Source organism: Equus quagga, unplaced genomic scaffold (assembly GCF_021613505.1).
Source record: "Equus quagga isolate Etosha38 unplaced genomic scaffold, UCLA_HA_Equagga_1.0 208767_RagTag, whole genome shotgun sequence".
NCBI lineage: Eukaryota > Metazoa > Chordata > Mammalia > Perissodactyla > Equidae > Equus > Equus quagga.
In genome coordinates this window covers 1-20,002 of record NW_025799084.1, presented here as the reverse complement: position 1 = coordinate 20,002, position 20,002 = coordinate 1, and the positions used below count along the sequence as shown (strand labels likewise).

The following is a 20,002-nucleotide window of genomic DNA, read 5'->3' as shown; positions in this document are numbered from 1 at the left end:
TTCCTTTCCCTCTTCTATTATTTTGAATCTCCTGTTTCTTGGATGTAATGTCTTCCTTTTTCTTGGTTTTTGCTCTCATTTTACTCTAAGCAAACATCTGTAATATACCCTCACACATGTTTGACAGTTTTTCTGTGAGTAAAATTGTAACTTAAAAGTCGTTTTAGGGGCCGGCCGGTGGTGCAGCAGTTAAGTTCGCAAGTTCCGCTTCTCGGTGGCCCGGGGTTCACCGGTTCGGATCCCGGGTGCAGGCATGGCACTGCTTGGCAAAAGCCATGCTGTGGGAGGTGTCCACATATAAAGTAGAGGAAGATGGGCATGGATGTTAGCTCAGGGCCAGTCTTCCTCCGCAAAAAGAGGAGGATTGGCAGTAGTTAGCTCAGGGCTAATCTTCCTCAAAAAGAAAAAAGTAGTTTTACTGGATTTTCCCCCTAACATTAATGTTATCAAGTATTTCAATGACATTCTGAGACCTAACCTTTTCTACAGAACCTTTTTTTCTCTAGAGGTGCTTAGGATCTTTTCTTAATTCCTGAAGTTCTGACAGTCCTATCTGATGTATCTTACTGTGGTTCCTTTCTCCTCCTTTGGTTGGGCACACCATCAGCCTTTCAATAAGAGACAGTATGTCTGTAAGGTGCAGGATATTTTCTTATCATGATTAGTGAATAATTTCCTCTCCTTTGTTTTCTCAGCAGGTGAGAGAATCGGTTTCCATTGGTAGTGGTTTATTATACCCTATTCACAAGAAACCATGTTTCTTTCATGAGAAATATTCATTTGCTGTCCTATGGAAATTATTGCCAGATACCAAATTATAAAACATGCACATAGAGTAACACCCCAAAGTCTGAAGAGACAGCAAAGGAGGGATCCCAATAGAGAAGCTCATTTTCACCCTCCTTCCCTAATTTTCTAGGAGTTATTTCCAGAAATGCTAACCTATCCCAATACCCTGCCAGAAGAAAGAGAAATGTCATATTTTGTTATAGATAACGAGTTTCAGGATTGTTTCTTTCACACTCTTGAGTCCTTGGAACTTGCTGAAGTCAGTACACTTGTGCACCAGGAGAGAGTGGACAGTGTTTTCTACCTTTCAAGAGATGTGGAAGAGGCTTTTTACTTGGAGCTTTTGTGGACCATCTGTCAGTGCACATTGTGCACTGGAATCTATGATATCACTGCTCCCCCTGACTGCAAATTAGCCTTAATGTGCTTGCCATTAAAGAATAACATCACTACAGGAGCAGTAAAGAAATGTGAGACTCTTCTGGCACCTGCAGCCTCTGCATATTTCAGAAAACAAAATACTTCAAACAATGGATCAAATCTCCCAGCATCTCTGATTCCTAAAATTCAGTTTGGGTGGACATAACCCTTTGAGTTTTATTTCTTCGTTGGAGTTTAAAAAACTTGTTCTAGAAATGAATCAGTTTTTCTGTTATATGCTACATGTACTTTCTCCAATTTTACACTTTCCCTGCAATTGGGTATGCAGTTTTATATGTGCCTAGACACATTTTCATATAGTCAAATATTTTTCCTTAAAAAATCTTACCTACAATTTGCTTATGGGCATGTGTCAAAGGTCCATTTCAAGACTTTCTCAAGAGAAGAAGTTTATAGCTAAGCCAATTCAAATATTTCTGTGTTGATAGATAGAAACTATGAAGAGATTCATTGCTAATCATCGTTAAACTGAATACAGAAGAAGAATGTCTGGGTAAAGACAATTACATTTCTTGTGAAAATGCTTCAAGGCTATTTGGTTCCATCCCAAATGAATAATCAGCTGAGTAGGGTTTCCAGAAGGAACTCTTAAACTTATTTATTTTACTTAGTATGTATTAATGTTTTACTGCAAATGACAACAAACCAAATACTAATGATCTCAAGCCAAGAAATGGAATTTATTGGTTCTCAGGAGAATCACCCAGAATGCAGAAGCCCCACCAACAAGGCCCAGCACTCTGCAGGACAGTGATGTGTGATGATGTAAGCCACGTCCAAAGTCCCAGTCCTGGAGCGAGTTGTCTCTTCCTGGCGGTACCTTAGAACTGACATAGAGAGGATCCTTCGTGAGGTGCCCAAGTGCAGAGAAGGTCATCTGTCAGAGAGTGGACCAGGTTTCCTGGAGGAGGTGGGAGGGAAGGCACCTAGGGTGACAAGGGACCGAGCACCAGGACCCAGGCATCTCCAAACACCAAAAGGACTCAAGGATGCAGGAATAGAGAAATGCAGGAGGGTGAACACTTTCAAGCAAGGCTTCTGGGACCCTTAACTGGATAATGGATTTTCTCCCCATGACTTGCTGCACTTGCAATTTTCCCACCTTACTTGATGCTAACTCCATCTTTTCAAGTGCTCAGGCCAATAAATCTTAGAGTTTTCCTTGACTGATGTTCTTTCTCTCACACTCTACGTCCAATTAGTCAGGGACTCCAGTCTTCCTGAACACTCAGGTGCCAACTCTGATCTGTACAATCTCTTTTTCTGCTCTCTGAAATTTGGTAAACAATTCTGATAAAGGCAAATAGATAAATTCAACTCAGGACCCTGGGTTCACTCAGCCTTTAGGGTTTGACAGCCTTAATCACAGGATCATTGGGCTGGGCCCCCTCTGTGCCTTTTCTTTGGCTCAAAGTGAAGCCTTTTGAAGCCTATCCTCAAGATCAAAGTAGAGGGCTGGACAAGATTCACCAGGCAGGGCTGCTCTTGCTCCTTCCGGAGATTTTTAGGCACTCTTCCTAAATCCTCAAGAATCTAATTTTTCTTTTCCAGACATAAAGCTCTATAGGTTTCTCCCAGCATTAATCAGTGCCAGATCTGGAAGAGATCATCTAGGAGCATTATTCCCTTGGTCCAATACACTTTTCTAGAAATAGCGTGATGACAATTTACCTGGAATCACAACTCTTTTATGAGCATACTTTTTGTTGCCTAAAATATTCCCGTTGTCATTTATTACCTGTGTGACTTACACTCTTTTCTGTATGGTCATGCTTTCCAGCTCAGGGGTGCTTTTCTAATCATAGAACTAGCGATAACAGTGGCCTTGCTAACACTTTTTGCTAACACTTAGCCCCATCACCAGGAAAATGTCATAGGATTTGACAGGTAAAGGATCATAGGACTGTCCCTGTTGCTTGATGTTATGGATTGAATTGTGTCCCCTGCCAAAATCTTATGTTGAAGGCCCAACCTCAATGTGACTGTATTTGGAGGTAGGGCCTTTATGGTGGTGATTATGGTTCAGTGAGGTAATAAGGATGGGGCCCTAATCAAATAGGACTGGTGTCCATATAAGAAGAGGAAGAGACACCAGCGATCTCTCTCCAGGCACAGAGAAAAGCCTCTGCAAGGACAATGAGAGAAGGCAGCCTTCTCCAAATGCCAGGAAGAGAGGCCCACCGGGAACTAATTCTACCAGCACCTTGATCTTGGACTTCTGGCCTCCAGAACTGTGAGCAAATAAGTGTCTGTTGTTTAAGCCGCCTAATCTGTAGTCATGCCTGCCCAAGCAGACTAATATAATTGATAATTGGGCTGCGTTCACCTATCTGGCTACATAATGGGAAGTGAAAGTACCTTTAGGAATAAGCATTATCAAATTGGATGGTATAAACATTGTGTCTTTTGCACTGATATTGCCTTCCTTAGTTACATGTACATTCAAGCCTGGGCCTGGGACCACAAGATCAGGCAAAATGAAAAAACCTGGAAGAATGGGAAAGACATAAATTTGCATAATTGCATCCTGTCCTCACCTTCACATCTCAGCAACTTTTTCAGTGGAGTCTGCACCTTATATACCTTCAGACTCAATCTGAGTACACAATCATTTAAACAATGAAGCCAATTTTTCCAATTTTCGCCATGACGTGCTTGGAGAAACGAGTATTTCAGTTACCCGGTCCCATTTTCATCAAGACCACTTCTCTGAGGGTGATAAAGATGTGGCGTGTCCATGCAATATTATGTTTCTTTGTCTTTTCTCCATGCCCAGAGTGTCTTCTTCACTCTGCTAGTCCACATTTGACCACAAACTGGAATCTCAGAAAATCTTAACTGCCTCTGGAAAATCTCACCTAACTTAACCCCAATTGCCAACTTGTACAAAGATTACTATGGTAGTCAAGGAGGAAGAGCCCCATTACAATAATTCAGCTAGAGCTGTGGATGATAATTGTGTCAACTGGCCATACCAAGGTTTCTCTTCAGCACTAAGTGTATAGGGCTAGGCTGATTGGCAGGGATCTTCAGGGTGCTCATCACCCCCACCTAAAGCCCTCTTAAGAAGCTGTCATCTGTTAAAGGGATTTATGTGGTGTGCTGAGGGGAAATTAGTCCCAAAGTAGGTGAAAAGATAAGGATTCTATAAAACAGAAGTGTAATTCCATATATGCTTAAGATAGGGAAAGTTGTAAGTAAAAGAAAGTTGTTTCTGCTCTAACAACAAGATAAAAACTGGGTGACCTACAAAATCATATCTATTTTGAGCCCACCAGAGAGCTGAGGTTGTAAGACCACTGGGTAAACTGAAGTCCAAAGCATCATTAAACCCCTCCAGGGAGGAACATGCACATGAACCACTTCATCTTTGGCAGTAACTGAAAGGGAAAGAGGGTGTCCATGTAAGTTAAGGAGAAAATAACGGAAATTTAACCATTTCTTAAAGACCAAGTGTGGGCTATCATGATAGCCCCTCTCTCTGAGAGGCCCAGATACTAGGCAAGTTTTTGCCCATTTGCCAGGTTTTCTCCTCAGGCCTCTACCAAAGGCTCACACATATACAAAAAGTGGGGCAGAGCAAGCGACTCCCTCGAGGTCGCCTCAGTGTTGCAGGCATGCAGATCATGATCAGTCACCACTGTGGCAGAGGTACAAAACCTGGTCACTTCTCTCATATGACTTGAAAGTCATCTACCATTGGTGTTGGAGCTAGGAACCCTGCCAACCTTTGGTCCCATGCATAGGTCAGCTGCTGCTGGGGCAGGGTTAGAAGCAAAAGCTGTTGACCAATGGATAAGGGGCAGGAGACCTGTTCTTGCCCAAGTCTTGCCATGACTGAGTGGCGGAGGCCCATTACCACAAGAGGGAGATCACAGAAACACTGGGGTTCAGGCACGCGTGGCCTTAGCTTGCTACACAGGGCCTGACTAAGACTGAGGCTAAAACAGGAGAACTGAACCCTCCCTTTTCCTCCATGAGCCTTGGACTGAGAAATGAGCAAAGGCAGTCTAATCCACTTCTAGAGGAGAGGCAAGAATACAGCAAGAGACCCCTCTATGATGCAGGCGTATCAGAGCTGAGTGCAGCAGAAATGCCGAGAAAAATCCCTGCAGCACCTCAGATCTCACACTAAGCCCACAGTAAAAGCCATACACTGAAGAAGGAACTAGAAGCCTGTGGTGCACAGCAGCTAACTAGGGCAGCAATAAAATCCAACACCAGCTCAACTGCTTGCTTGATTTATTCAAATACCTATACTAATGGCCTGACAGAAGAATAGGCACAATTACTTACGGGTGTAAATACTGTTAACATAATTCAATTGTTCTTTTTACACACAGTGTCTAGCATTCAGTCAAAGCTTATAATACACATATACACATAGAAATTACTATTGTCATGAGTTAAAGCAGTCATCAGAATGAAGCACCTAGTAGTTGGACAGGAATTGTAAAACACTGTACATTAACATCTAGAATCTAATGCTGTTCTTCTTAAGCAGGGTGATTGCACTCTTCAGCTGTACATTTGGCAATGCATGGAGACATTTTCAATTGTCATGACTGGAAGGAGTGCTACTGGCATTTAATAGGTTGACTTCAAGGATGCTTCAAAATATCCTGTAATGCAGAGGACAGTTCCCTGCAATAAAGAAGTGTCTGATCAAAAATGTCAAAAAGGCCATTGATTATAAGTGCTGAGGGAGCAGAAAAGGTTGACCATGTGCATGAACAGTTGAAGAATTTCATCTGAGAGATGGAAAATATTAAAAAGAAGCAAATGCTAGTAACTTTTTCAATGACTTTAGAGATGAAGAACTTCTTCACCAGACTTACCTACAGAGTGGACACAGCAGAGGAAAGAATTAGTTACCCTAAAGATAGGCAATAAAAATCAACCAAATTATGATGCAAGGGAAAAAAGTTAGTGACAAAAAAATAGAGAGTGCAAAAGATGTTCACCAACATTATATGGTTCCACGTTTGTATAATTGGAGTTCCGGAAAGAGAAGAGAGAAAATGGGGCAGAAAAAATATTTGAAGAATTCTCCAGAATTAATGAAAGACAAAAAAAAATCACACATCTAGAAAGCACAAAGAACCCAAAGTACAAAAATAGAAGGAAAACACACTGAGACACGTCCTAATAAAGCTGTGAACACCAAAAAAAAAAAAAAAAAAAAGAAAATCTTGAAGATAGTCACTGAAAAGGAAACATGTAGATGAACAAAAATAAGGTAGACTACAGACTTCTCATCTGAAACTATGCAATCCAGAAGACATTGGAGCAATATTGTGAAAATACTGACCAGAAAAAATAACGTCAACCCAGAATTCTGTACCCAGTGAAAATATCTTTCAAAAGTGAGGATGAAAGGAAGACTTTACAGACTAACATGGGCTGAAGGAATCCACTTCCATCAGACCTTCACTATGAGAAATGTTATCAGAAGTTCATCAGCTAGAAGGAACATGATACCAGATAAAAAGTATGGATTTACCCAAGGAAATGATGAGCACAGAGATGGTAATAATGTGCATAAACATGAAAAGCATTTTTTCTTTTTAAAATCTCTTTAAAAGTAATTGACTGGATAAAGCAAAATATTTTAAAGTATAATAGGGGGGTTATAATGAACGTAAAAATGAAATATATGATGGCAACAACAGCCAAAAGGGTGAGACAGAGAGAATGGAAGCATTCTGTTGTAAAATGCTTACCCAGCACAGAGACAAAGAAGGACACTACTTTGTGATATGGAGATCATTTTTCAAGAAGATATACCCATTCTGGGAAGGTATCTAACCCAATAACAGAGCTTCAGATTATGTAAAGCAAAAAATTAATAGAACAGAAAGGAGAATTAGGTAAGTCCAAAATTATGATTGGAGACATCAATGCTCCTATCTCAGTAATGAACAGAACAAGTAATCAGTAAGCATATAGAAGACCTGAACAACACTGTCAACCAGCTTGACTTATGGAATGGCCCATCAGCTACAGAAAAATACATTTTGCACATGAACCATTTACCAAGATAGACCACATTCGGAGTTGTCCAAAAAAAAATCTAAAAAATCGTAAAAGGATTGAAATCATGCCAAGTATGTTCTCTGATGACAAAGAAACAACTGGAAACCAATGATGAAAAGTTTTTAGGAAATCTTCAAATACGTGTAAATTAAACAACATTTCTTAAATAACTACGGTCAAAGATGAACTTGCCTTGTGGTTTTCAAGGAAAATTTTAAAATATTTTGAAGTGTATGAAAAAGAAAGCACAAACTAGCCCAATTTTTCTGATACATTCCCTAGCAGTCTTAGAGGAAAATTAAAGCAGAAAGTGCTTATGTTGAGGGGGAGGGAGGAAGAAAGTTCTCCAATCAAGGATCTATGTGTCCACTTTAGGAGACTGGAAAAAGAAGAGGAAATTAAATCTAAAGCAAGCAGAACAAAATAATAACATGAGAACAGGAAAAATGGAAATGGAATATAGAAAAACAATAGAGATAAAACTAAAAGCCTATTCTTTGAAGAGATTAATAACATTGATTAACATCTAGCTAGATTTCTCCAGAAAAAAAGAGAAACAGCACAAATAATCAACATCAGGAATGTAAAAGGGTAAACTAATAGAGATCCTACAGACCTGCATTGTCCAATACAGTAACCACCAGCCACATGTGACTAATAAGCACTTGAAATGTAGCTAATCTGAGTTGAAATGTGCTGCATGTGTAAAATACATACTGAACTTTGAAGAGTTAGCATGAAAAAATATGTAAAATATCTGACTGATAACTTTTATATTGATTACATGCTAAAATGATAATATTTTAGATGTATTGGATTAAATAAAATATGTCGTTAGTTTCATCTGGGTTTCAAAAGGGTTTTCATGTAGCTACTGGAAAAATTATATGTGGCTCATATTATATTTATACTGGACAGGGATGCTGTTGACCTTAAAAAAATAATACTGGAATATCATAAACAGCTTTATGCCAACAAAATCAATGACATGAAATAGACAGATTTGTTGAAAGACATAAACTACCAAAGTTCACTCAAGAAGAAATAGAAAAGAAAAATAGTGCTATATTTATTTTAAAATTTTGATTTGCTGTTAAAAGCCTTCTCACAAAGAAAATTCCAGGCCCAGATTATCGCAGTGGTGAAATCTATCAAACATGCAACCAATTAATAATAACAGCTCTATGCAAACTCTTCCAAAACTAGAAGAGGAAGAAATACTTCCCAATTCATTCTTTGAGGCCAGCATTCTGCTGATACCAAAAGCAGACAAAGACATTACAAGAAAACTACAGATCAATATTCCTCGTAAACGTAGATGCAAAAATTCTAAACAAAATCTTAGCAAATTGAATTCAACAGTATATAAAAAGGATAATGGCTCATGTGGAACTTGGGTATATCTCAAGAATGCAAGGTTGGTTTAACATTTAAAAATCAATCACTTTCATTGATTGACATATTGAAAAACAAAAAAATTACATATCTATCATTATATATACATATATAATCATTTCAACAAATGCAGAAGAAGCAGTTGACAAATTACAACATCCACTCCTAATGAAAGTTTTCAGCAAACTAAGAAGACAAGGGAAATGCCTCAACCTGATAAAGGATATCTATGAGAAACCTACAGTTAATATTTTACTTAACTGTAAAAGACTAAATGCTATCTGTCTAAGATTAGGAAGAACACAGGGATGTCTGCCCTCACTAATTTAGTCAAGATTTTCCTGAAGTTCTGACCAGTGCAATCAGGCAGGAAAAAGAAATAAAAGGCACGTAGATTGGAAAGGAAGAAGTAAAACTGCCTTTATTCACAGACAAACTGATCCTCTACGCAGACCGTCCAAAGGAATGCAGAAAACAAAAATCTACTACAACTAGTAACTGGTTTTAGCAAGGCTGCGGGATACACAATCAATATATAAAAATTAATTTTACTTCTATATGCTAGCAACAAACAATCAGAAAATGGAATTCTTTTAAATGCCAGTTACAACAGAATCAAAATTTAAGAAAACCTATGTGCTAAACACTACAGAACATTGCCAAGGGAAACTAAAGAAGACTTAAATAAACGGACTGATGTCCTTTGCTCATCGTTCAGAAGACTCAATATTATTACGATGTCAGTTGTCCTCAAATTGATCTATAGAAGCAATGCAATCCCAATCAAAATTCCAGCAAAATTGTTTGTAGAAATTGACAAACAGCTTCTAAAATTCATACGGAAATGCGAAGGACTTAGGAAAACAACTTTGACAAGTGAGAACAAAGTTTGAAGGCTAACACTACCTAACTTCAAGACTTACAGTGCTACAATAATCAAGAAAATGTGATGTTTGCATCAAAGAAGATAAATGAATGCAAGGAAAAGAACAAAGTGTCCTGAAAGAGACCCACACATATAAGGACAACTGATTTTTGAGAAAGGTGCATAGGCAATTCAGTAGAGAAAGGACAATCTATACAGCAAAGGGTGCTGAAACAACTCTCTGTCTCTCTCTCTCTCTATCTCTCTCTCTATTTACCTACCTACCTATCCGTGTATCCATCTACCTATGCGTCTATCTGTGAAAAGAACTTTGACCCGTATCTCACAATATATGCAAAAATTAACTCAAGATGGATCGTGAACTTAAAAGTATAAACTCTACGATTATAAAACTTCTAGAAGAAAGCACAGGAGAAAAATCTTTCTTAACTCCTACACCAAAAACACGATCCATAAAAGAACAAATCGGTAAACTGGACTTCATCAAAGCTGAAACTTTCTGTTCTTTAAGAGACATTGTTAACAGAACGAAATGACGAGCCACGGACTGGGAGAAAAGATTTTCAAAGCATATGTCTGATGAAAGACTTGTATCCAAAATATATTTTTAGAAAACTCTTAAAAGTCTGTAGCAAGGAAAAAAAACCCCACAATATTTAAAGGTGGACAAAAGGTTTGAGCAAATGCTTCACAAAGTAGATATACATGTGTCAAACAAGCACATGTAAAGACACCCAACATCATTAGTCATTAGGGAAATGAAAATTAAAACCACAGTGAAACATCCCACAAACCTACTAGAGGGGCTGACATTTAAAAGAGCGACCGTGCCGAGTGTTGACAACGCTGTCGAGGAACTAGAACTTCCCAACCCTGCTACTGGGAATGTGGCTTGGCATAACCACCTGGGAAAACAGTTTGGCAGTTTCTTTAAAAGTTGATCATACACCTAACATAGTGGCTGGACTCCAGCCGTTCCACTCCTACGTGGAGAAAAGAAAGCATACGTCCATGCTAAGACCTGTGCACAGATATTTCTAGCAGCTTTATTTTTAATAGCCCCAAACTGAAAACAAACGAAATGCCCATCAACGAGCAAAGGGATAAACAAACTGTGGTACAGCCACACGTTGGAATTCTAGCAGTTAAAAGGAATGAACCGTTATTGATACATGCAACGAAATGAATGATTTTCAAGATAATTATGCTCAGTGAAATAAGCCAAATAAAGAAGTCCATGACGTATCATTACATCTATATAAAAGCATTAATATTTTAAACTAATCTCTAGCGACAGAAAGCAGCTCAGTGGCCACCCGGGGAGAAGCAGAGTGAGGCACTACAAAGGCGCGTAAGGTGGCTTCTGGGGTGACGGACATGCTCACCATCTTGGCGGTGATGGTTTCACTGGTGTATATTTATGTCGAAACTTACCAAATGATACATTTTTAATAGGTGCAGCCCATAGGGCGCGTATTACACCTCACGAAGGTAATATTTTCAAGGAATAGGAAATAGATCGGGGTGGGAGAATGCTTTCCTTGAAAAATGTCCTCTCCTTCCTGCTCCCTCCTACTTTCCTTCCTACTACACCATGTTTTTATGTGTGCGTGTTTGGTTTTCTTTGGAACCGACCTTGTCTCGCATCCCCGGTCCCTGCAGCTTCTGCGTCTGTGCGGATCCCTGTGCGCCGTTCCCGAGGTGGCCACGAGGGGGCGAGGTGGTCCCGCCCGAGAACCCAGCGCCTTTTTCTTCCTGGAGTTAGTAGCAGGGAAGGATTCCAGCCGAATCACATTTCCGCAAACTTGGGTGGTCAGATGTAAGTGGTGCTGGAACAGAGGTTCCTTACGTTTAGTCGCTGCCGCCTCGTGGTCGTCCTGGGTCATCCTGAGGCCCACGCTGTCCGGACCCCAAGGAACCGGCTGTGGACGCTCAGTCGCCCCACTTCGGGGCCACCTCACTCAGCCTCCCAAAGACCCGCGAAGAGTCCTGACCAGAGAGAAAAGCATTCGTGCTTCTCGCGTGGGTGGAAACTGTTCCCTCACCTTCCTCACAACTGCGGAAACCCATCGCGAAGTTCTGGCGGCGTTCATTCCGGGCGAGGGGAGGAGCAGCGCGGAGGGGCGATCGCGAAGGAAGAAGGAGATGCGGGAGGACCAGAAGGCCGGGGAAAGGGGACGAGGGGAGAGAGAGCCAGGAAGACGGAGAGCCGAGGAGAGAGGGCTGGAGCAGTAGAACGGGAGGAGGAACAGAACGGGCGAAGGAGGGAGCGCGGAGAGGCAGAGGAGGAGCGGGAAGGGGAGGGGGAGGAGTCACATTCCCAGGCGAGTTCGGTTCACCGGCCGCCCTCACTCCAGCTGCCGCCAGCCACGACCGCCACAGCCCCACCGCTGGCCTCGGGCTCTCAGCCCCAACGTGCATTCGCCCCTCAAGGACAGTCTCTCCGCCCGTCGTGGTTCTAACGTCGTTTGATTCTCTCCCTGCCCCTCGTCAGAGCCCGGTGCTCGGTTCTCCGGGTTTCCCGGCCTTTCCTTCTGTGTGATCTCCCAGCGTCCTTTCAAACAGATTCCTTTCCTTCTTAAGTCGGCCGGAGTCCGTTTCTGTTCCTTGCAGTCATAGACCTTGGCTGATCTTCCCGTCCTGCTGGAGGAGTGCTCTGTGGTGTTTGTTACCGCTCGACGTCTTGGTTTTCCAGGAGGACGCGTCGGCGTCCCCTCACACTCTGAGGAGGACAACTTCCTCCCCAGAACCAGAGCAGCCCCTTTGCCTCCTTCCTCCTTCATTCAACCCTCACCTAGTCTCTTGGGACAAACTACCTCTTCCAGCGACGCTGGGCGTCTCTCGGACTCTGTTCTTTAGTCAGCCGCTTTCTTTTCGCTCCGGTTGATGCTAGTTTTTCTGTTCCGTCTATTGGATCAGGGGAGAGACGGCTTTGGGACACAGTGAAGAAATAAAGGGGAAGATGAAATACACAGATTGTGGTTTTGGCGTATAATATGAACTTATATCTATTACCCGTGTAAATATGTAGTGTGGTGGTATTTTGAGTACATAAAAGCTGCATACACTGTGAAGGCAACTTGGGTCCACATCCCCTACGACCCAGCGATGAAGCGCTCTTGGGTGCCCTGATAGTGTACATGTTTTAAATCCGTGCAGTTTCCGGGTCGTGATATATTGAGAAGGTGGGATGGAATTGACTTGGCCAAGCTCTCAGAAGAGAGTCTGTGGCTGTATAATTGTCAGGGCCCTGCCTCGTGGCCTCCACGGTGGGCGGTTGATTTTGAGTCACCGCAGGCGAGTATGGTCTGGTTGGTCTGAGTGTTTGATATAAACGTTAAACACGGTTGATAACTCTGTATCGTGAATGTAACAACTATGCGTTTGTTGTAAGAAAGAATTACAACGACCACAACAAATCCCCCAGAGGTGCATGAAGAAGAAAAGGAAAGCTCCCCCGCCTCCCCACCCCGCTCCACTGCGGACACACCGTCGTATATATGACGTGGAGGAGGCGGTGGCGGCTTTGGGACGTGCTGGGTGCTGCGCGGCCAAGGGACCCAGGAAGTCCCAAGTCCCGCCCTGACAACCGTCTGCCCTCTCTGGGCCATGGGAAAAGTGAGAAGGCAACGAAGAGGAAAGCAAGGCTACTGTTTGCAGAAATGTCACCTCAGGACAGGAGACTCTGGTAAACTGAGGCGGAATAGGCGGCTTAGGAGGGAGGCGTCAAGGGCTCCTCTTCCCGGGCCCGAAGCCCAAGAGTGGATCTCACCTCCTTTTCCGAGGTGCGAGTGAAGTGAGGAGAAGTCAATCAAAGGAGGGGGGCGCAGAGAGAAAGCGAGGCGGACGGCCACGCACGCAGCTCCACTGTCCCGGGAAGGGAAGCCTTGGGAGTGTGCGCGGGAGCCGCGGGCGCCCGGGGAGGACTCACCCGCCCGCTCTGGCGAGCGCGGAAGGCGCGGCTCCCGCGGGGGTTCCATGGTGTAATGGTGAGCACTCTGGACTCTGAATCCAGCGATCCGAGTTCAAATCTCGGTGGGACCTTGCCCGTCCCTTCAGGATGAACGCCACTTTTTACTCCTCAAACCGTGTGCGGTGTCGCCCTCGCGCCCCGCTGTCGCAGAGGAAGGTGCGGGGCCCCGGAAAGGAAGCTCCTCGGCCCGCGCTGCTCCCGGTCCCTCGCCCCTCCCGCTCCTGCCGCCGCGTCCCCCGCGCTCTCCCGCCTCCTCCGCGGGAGTCGGGGTCCCGGACACCGGGTTCTGTGCGGGCGCGTCCACACGGACAGGGCCGGCGTGGCGGGGTCCCTCCCAGCCTGCGGTGCCCCCGCTGGCCCCGCGCAGCTCCGCCCGTCGCGGCGCCTCGGAGGCCCCGGCCCCGCCGCCCAGGGTCCCGGCGACCGAGCCAGGGCCAGCCCCTCGGCAGGGTCACCCTCGGGCCCCGGGGCCAAAGGCAGAGGCGGCGTCCGCTCCGTCCCGCACCACGAGGGGCCCCCGCGCGGCCCGTCTTGTCTTCGGACCCGCGGGCTCCTGGTGGGAGAGAGAGGGGTCCGCGGGAGACGCGGGGAGGGAGGCGGCGGCCGGCGCGGCCCTCGGCCAGGGTGTCTGGGTTTCGGGGTCGACGCTTCGAGACCCGGCCTGGAGGCGCCGTCTTTTCTTTAAACGACCCGTTTCATTCAGAGTGTTCATTTATTCTAAGTCTGACGCACTCGGGCTGCGGTCAGAACGTCCAGCTCCTAAGTCCCCGCGGGACGCTCAAGGCCGCTGTCACACTCGACTTCGGAGCCCGACCCCGGGGGGGGGGTCTCCTCCCTCCGCCCCCAGCTGCGCCGGAACCAGGACTCCGGGCCGCGGAGCCCGGCGTCGGTGGAGACCAGGGGTCCCCGAGCGCCGGCCGCCCCGGCCCGGGCTCCTCCGGGGCCGCGGGTGAGCCGAGCGCGGGCAGCTCCGAGGCGCGGGCCCGCGGGCTCCCGTGCGTCCTGCCGCCGCCCCCTGGCTCCGCGGAGAAGACGCCCGAGGCCGGCAGCGGGCGGAGGCGCGCCCCAGCTCTCCCGCCCCGTGGGCACGCGCGGGGCGGGGCGACCGCGGGCCTCCCGCGCTGCGGACGGCGTCCTCCTCCGGGCGCCTTTCGCTCAGAAGCTCCTCGACCAGGGCTCCGGGGCACAGCAGGGCTGACGGCCTCAAGGCTGGGGAAGTCCGTTAGGCACTCTAAAAACCCAAGCTTTCCCGTCAGTAAGGCACTGAGAGTTGGCTTCGGTCTTGGTTCGGATATTCCCCTTTTGAGCAAGGAGACCTCCCGCTGCCGGGGAGAAGAGAGGTTCACGGCTCTTGTTCATCGAACCGGATCCGTCCGTAGGACGTGCGACCTCTGCTTTCAACGTCCTGAACGCTCCCTCGGCATCCTGTGCTTTTCAGTCGGTTTTCTTTGGACGCGCCCTTGTGTCCCGCCCGCACCCCGCCGCCGCCGCCGCCGCCAGCCCGACGCGCGTCTCGGTAGCTTCTGCGGCCGAGCGGGTCTGCGGGCGCCGGCCACCAGGGGGCGCGATCGTCCACCCCGCCTCGGTCCCCGCCTTTTCTCTTTGGCCGGGGAGTTTCTGTCCGCCAGGACGTTGGGGATCAGAAGCGAGGGTGGGGGAGGTACGAGAACAGACACGTCCTGGGAAAGGGGTCGGCCAAATGCCCACGACTCCCAACACCGGATCTGGGGTTTTCTTCCGGATTGTAGTTCAGTTGTTAGCGACACCGACACAGGTTCGTTTCGCCACCGCACACGAGGGCCAGTCGCTGGAACGCCAGGCTTGTGGCAAGAGAAGAGGTTTATTATCCAAAGGCGGCCAGACGTGGAGATGAGAGTGAAAACTTAGATCCGTCTCCTCGAAGGGAAAAAGGTAGGGGTTTTAGGTAGGGGAGGGGGCGTGGGTGGCCACCAGCCTGGGTTTGGCCTTGAAGACTGAATTTGTCTTCCCCTAACTGTCTGGACTTTTCTGGTTAGTTTTCATCTTCAGCCTGCTTGGGCTTGTGAGGCAGAATCTTGATGTCTGGACCTTGACTTTCCGGGAAAGACAGCTCCCTGCCATACTAAGGAGGGACAGAAAGACCTGGTTGTTTTCGAACCACAGTTGATTATGCTGAGTATGCACAGCTGCAGTTAGCAAAGCTTATCTCGAAGTTTTGTTTTTCTCTCTCTTCTTCTAGGCCAGGGAAGAGTCTTTTCAACTTCTTCGTTCTCGGTTTCACAATATCCCGGCACTTTGGGACAGGGGAAAAACTAAAGTTACTTCTGACGGTGGGGTGGGCATGGGGGTGGGAGTGGGGAGGTTGTGTTGTTTACGCTTCCTACTCCCACTTAAGGAGAAGGGATATCAAGGAGGATTCCTAATTCTCCAGGCTACTGAAGCACGGCAGGTGCAAACTGGAGGCTGAGAGCTCCCTCCTGCTGTGTGCCTGTGGAGGTAAGAAGAGAGGGCTGAGAGAAGAGGTGGGGGGGGGGGGAAGAGGAAGCTGGAGGCCGACATAGGAAGAGGCTGCTTTGGGGTGGGGAGGATGGGTGGGATGGTGTCTTGGGAAGTGGCCAGCAACGGTGTAAGGTGCAGAAGCAAGACATCAAGCACGGCAGCTGACACTCAAGAAACGAAGTCTGAGGAAAGAGTCGATATTGAAAGGGCAGGAGATGGGTAGGAAGGCTGCGCAGTTGCGGCCTCTCAGTAGCTGGGCACATGGGAAACTGGTCACGGCTCCTCCCAAGACTTCCTATGGTCCATTCCTGGGAGGATGACAGGCAGGCTATCCTGGCAAGACTCAGGTCCGACTGCGGTTCTGACTTGCGTGGCCTATACGTGCAAGATGTCCCAGGCACCAGGACGGCGCCGTCTCCCCACACAAAATAAGCGTGTCATGCCTTCAACTCAACGGGGACAACACCTGGAACAGTTGGAGGCAGGTCCTACCTCAGACCATGACAAGGGCGAGCACACGCCCTCGCCGCCCACAGGAGGATGCCCCAGCGCCGTTCTCCTGAAAGCTTCGGCGTCGAGTAGGACGCGGAGCAAGACCTTATCCGTCCCTGTGCGCCAACGCAGCAGAGACTCGCTGACGCCGAGAAGCGGACCGCGCTGGGACACCAAGAGAACAAGCACCTACTATGGCAAGCGCCCAGCTAAGCAAAACGCAGACGCCCTGTACCGAAGCCGCCACGACGCTGGAGAACGCTGCAGGATGTTGAGGAAAAAGCGGAAAACGCAGATACCTAACTCCGAAGCCTCCGTCCTTCTGCTTTTCAGACAGCGACGAAAACCAGGGGAAAGCGCGAACGCAGTCCCCCACTACCACAAACTATGCAGTCGAGTTTCCCACATTTGGGGAAATCGCAGGGGTCAGCACATCCGGAGTGCAGTGGATAAGCCTCGCCCTGGGAAAACCACCTTCGTGATCATGGTATCTCCCCTGCCAGGTAAGTATGAGAACGCGACCTCCCTCCCCGGCCCACGCTCAGACGCCTCGCACTGTACACACACGGTCACTTTGCTCCCCGAGCCTCCCTAGCCCTTCCACACCGCTCGCACACGCGGTTTCAAGCAACAGCCCTGGACTCGCTCCCACACCACGGGAGAGCATATTGTGTTTAAGCGGCAGATCACGACACAGCAGCCCCTGCGCTGCCATATCTGCATGGGACCCGCCCTGTCCGTGACGTCACGACAAACAGCCCTTCCCTCCAGCCCACGCCCCGCCGCCACCGTCTCCTCCCTCCTCCCGCGACCTCCAGCCGGTCAGCCGGCGAACCGGCGGCCGGTGGGGGAAGTCACGTCGGCCTCTCCCTCCTTCCTCCCACTCCGACCTGTTGGGGCGGCGCGCGCGGCTTCCTAACTCTAGCCCTGCCCAGCGCCTGTCTGGCGGTCGGCTCAACCCCTGCGCCCTTCTGGAAGTAATGGCTTCCCGTTACAGAGGAAACCGGTTCCTTTCAAATCCACTTATCTTTGTGATGTAGCGCTGTGTGTGTCTATTTGATGCGGGCTCGGTGAGTCCAGGAGTTGAAAGAAAGATTTCTTGGACTCTCAAGGTCTGGCAGTAGTGCTCTTTTATTCAGAGAATAGTATGGAATGGCATGGGGATAGGACCCATGGGCAGTGAAGGGCTGCTGCATGGGGACAGGACCCATGGGCAGTGAAGAGCTGCTGCAGTGTGTTGAGAGTTGGGGCTAAATTTATAAGGCATGGGTACCTGACTTATTTCTACCACACAAAGAAAAGATGACGTAAGAAGTCATTAAATGGTTTCAGTGCAGATGGGGTCTGGTTACTGTGTGGTCTATAACTTTAGATATGAATCTGGTCATAGAGATGGGCATGTAGGCCAGGATGCCCTGGGCTTCTCTCCCTGGGGCAACCCTAATCCACACCGTAAAATCCATTGGGTCCTATAGATCGGCATGTCGGCCAGGACACCTTGGGCTTCTCTCCCTGGGGCAGCCTTGATCTGTGGATCATATTGAATCATATTGAAACGCATTAAGCATCACGACTGCCAGCGAAAGCTGTTCCGTTCTTGAAAGTTCAGTTTCGTCCATCGAAAATTTCATTCACGTTACTTTCAATCTTTAGGTGTGCAAAAGCGTTTTGGATGCTTTTTCCCCCATCCCCTTTCTGGGACACGTGTTATGGTGAACGAATAATCAGGACCCCTCTCCCCGGTCTAACAGGCAAAACTGGCAAGCAAGCCGCATAGGCTTAGAGTCAGTGCAAAATCTAGGCTGTACAGCGAGGCGGCCTTGGAGGTCATCTTAAGCCTGTGTCAGAATGACCTTGCAACCCTTCACCTCGTGACGGAAGACGCCAGCGAGAAAAGATCTGTAACCAGAAGAGAGAGAGGGTACCCAGCTCTCATACCCTCTCGCTACGTCTTTAGGTTCGGGGGGTACCTCGCCACCCTGGGACTTGCCTCCCTCCCCACATAGATGACATCAGCATTCCAGGGTACGTAACCAAGAAATTCTTACTTTATAAACGAGAGAAAAACCAGATGTACCCTGCCACGGAGGGAGGGTTTCGCCGTTTGATTGTTGGCGTATAGGACTGTTCATGAGTAAGCCCCTTTCTGCTCTTATGGACGGCCTCGTAAGAAGGCACATAAACTGTGCTCAGATCTGTAGACCTCCGTCAGAGCAGTTCCTGCAGGACGCTCTGTTGAGCTGTTTCCCAGGCTCGAGTCCTCACCTTTGGTTATTGAACGAACTCTTTCAAGTAACTTTTATCACGATTCTTTATTTCAGTTGACATTATTCATGTTTGCACCTCCTGGGCTCATCCACTTTCCTGAACTTGAACCCGGGGACCCGAGGGTCACCGTCAATAGTCAATGTGACCTTTCGACCTTGTCCCCAACACAGACCTAGCTGAAAGGAAGTCAGTCTTGTCAATTTGCCGTTTTCTTGTTTAACCAGAGGGGTGACTCAAGGCTCACAGGGATTTATGAGCTTGTTTCACAGAAGGAAGAGAATGCCTTCAAGGAAGTTACGATCACCAATCACCAGAGATCACCACTCAGCAGATAACCGGCCCTCAGCTGCTGTTGATGCCCAGAAGTGAGACTGCCCAAGGGCTTATCAGGAGTGAAAGAAACACGCGTGACCCCTTGGTTTCTCCTGAGAAACTGCTCCTGCCAAGCCCCTTAGCTCTGTAAAAACCCCTGCTTTCTTCTCTCGTTCAGGTGGATTTGAGAGAACCTATCCTCCCACCTTCTCCGCCAATTCGAATAAACCTTTCTCCATCTCCAAGCGCTGGTGTCTCAGTGATTGGCTTAGTGTGCACACGAACTTGAAATTAAGGGGTTTGGCATCAAACTGAATGCCTGTTTTTACTTCCTTGCTCTTGCTTTGCTTTCTGGGAAACGCTCTTGACGTTATCCTCCAACTCTAATTGTTTTGTCCTGTTTCTACTATTATGGCTTTAATAGCCAACTGTTATGTTTTTCTCTTAAGTGTTCCTTTCTTTCTTGCAACCAGTTCTTGTTTCATAGTTTCATCACCTCTGAGACTGTTAAACTATAGGGTGTCTTGTTGTTGTTGTTGTTGTCGTTGTTAAGTTGTCTCCTGGAGAAATAAAAATTTGTTTCCAAGGAGAAGTAAGCGTCTGCTGCAGCACATCCTTCCAGGTTATCAGATTCTAGCTCTGTACATTGACCTTGAGCTTTTTAGTAATTCTTTGGAAATTGTGGGTTACTGATGGATATGTAAATTTGTCCTTCCTGGCAGTTATCATAATTTACTTCCTCCAGCCAGAGAATGAAAGAGTTCAGTCTCCATTTGCAATTCCTCTCCGTAGTCCTTTACTCCCAAGCACTTTACTTTGTGTTGTTTTGACTCTCCCTTTGGACGGATTTTTAACATCCGTCTGCTACCCTCTATCTTATGAGTGAAATACATCCTTTAACATGTGTTCATCGTTGTAACTATGCGAGTCAT

The 20,002-nt window shown here is 47.0% G+C and overlaps 1 long non-coding RNA gene and 2 other non-coding genes across 3 annotated transcripts; 1 reads left to right on the top strand and 2 right to left on the bottom strand.

The window, feature by feature from the left end:
* Positions 1–1,939: 1,939 nt before the first annotated feature.
* Positions 1,940–13,937, bottom strand: LOC124233658 (uncharacterized). The gene is made up of 3 exons (XR_006887121.1): positions 11,593–13,937; positions 11,183–11,376; positions 1,940–2,131 (listed from the first exon to the last, which is right to left on the bottom strand). It is a non-coding gene; the product is annotated as an uncharacterized LOC124233658 (long non-coding RNA).
* Positions 13,520–13,591, top strand: TRNAQ-CUG (transfer RNA glutamine (anticodon CUG)). The gene has a single exon. It is a non-coding gene; the product is annotated as a tRNA-Gln (tRNA).
* A 2,900-nt stretch (positions 13,938–16,837) lies between the features above and the next one.
* LOC124233659 (U1 spliceosomal RNA) lies at positions 16,838–17,001 on the bottom strand. Its single transcript, XR_006887122.1, has one exon. It is a non-coding gene; the product is annotated as a U1 spliceosomal RNA (small nuclear RNA).
* Positions 17,002–20,002: the final 3,001 nt, after the last annotated feature.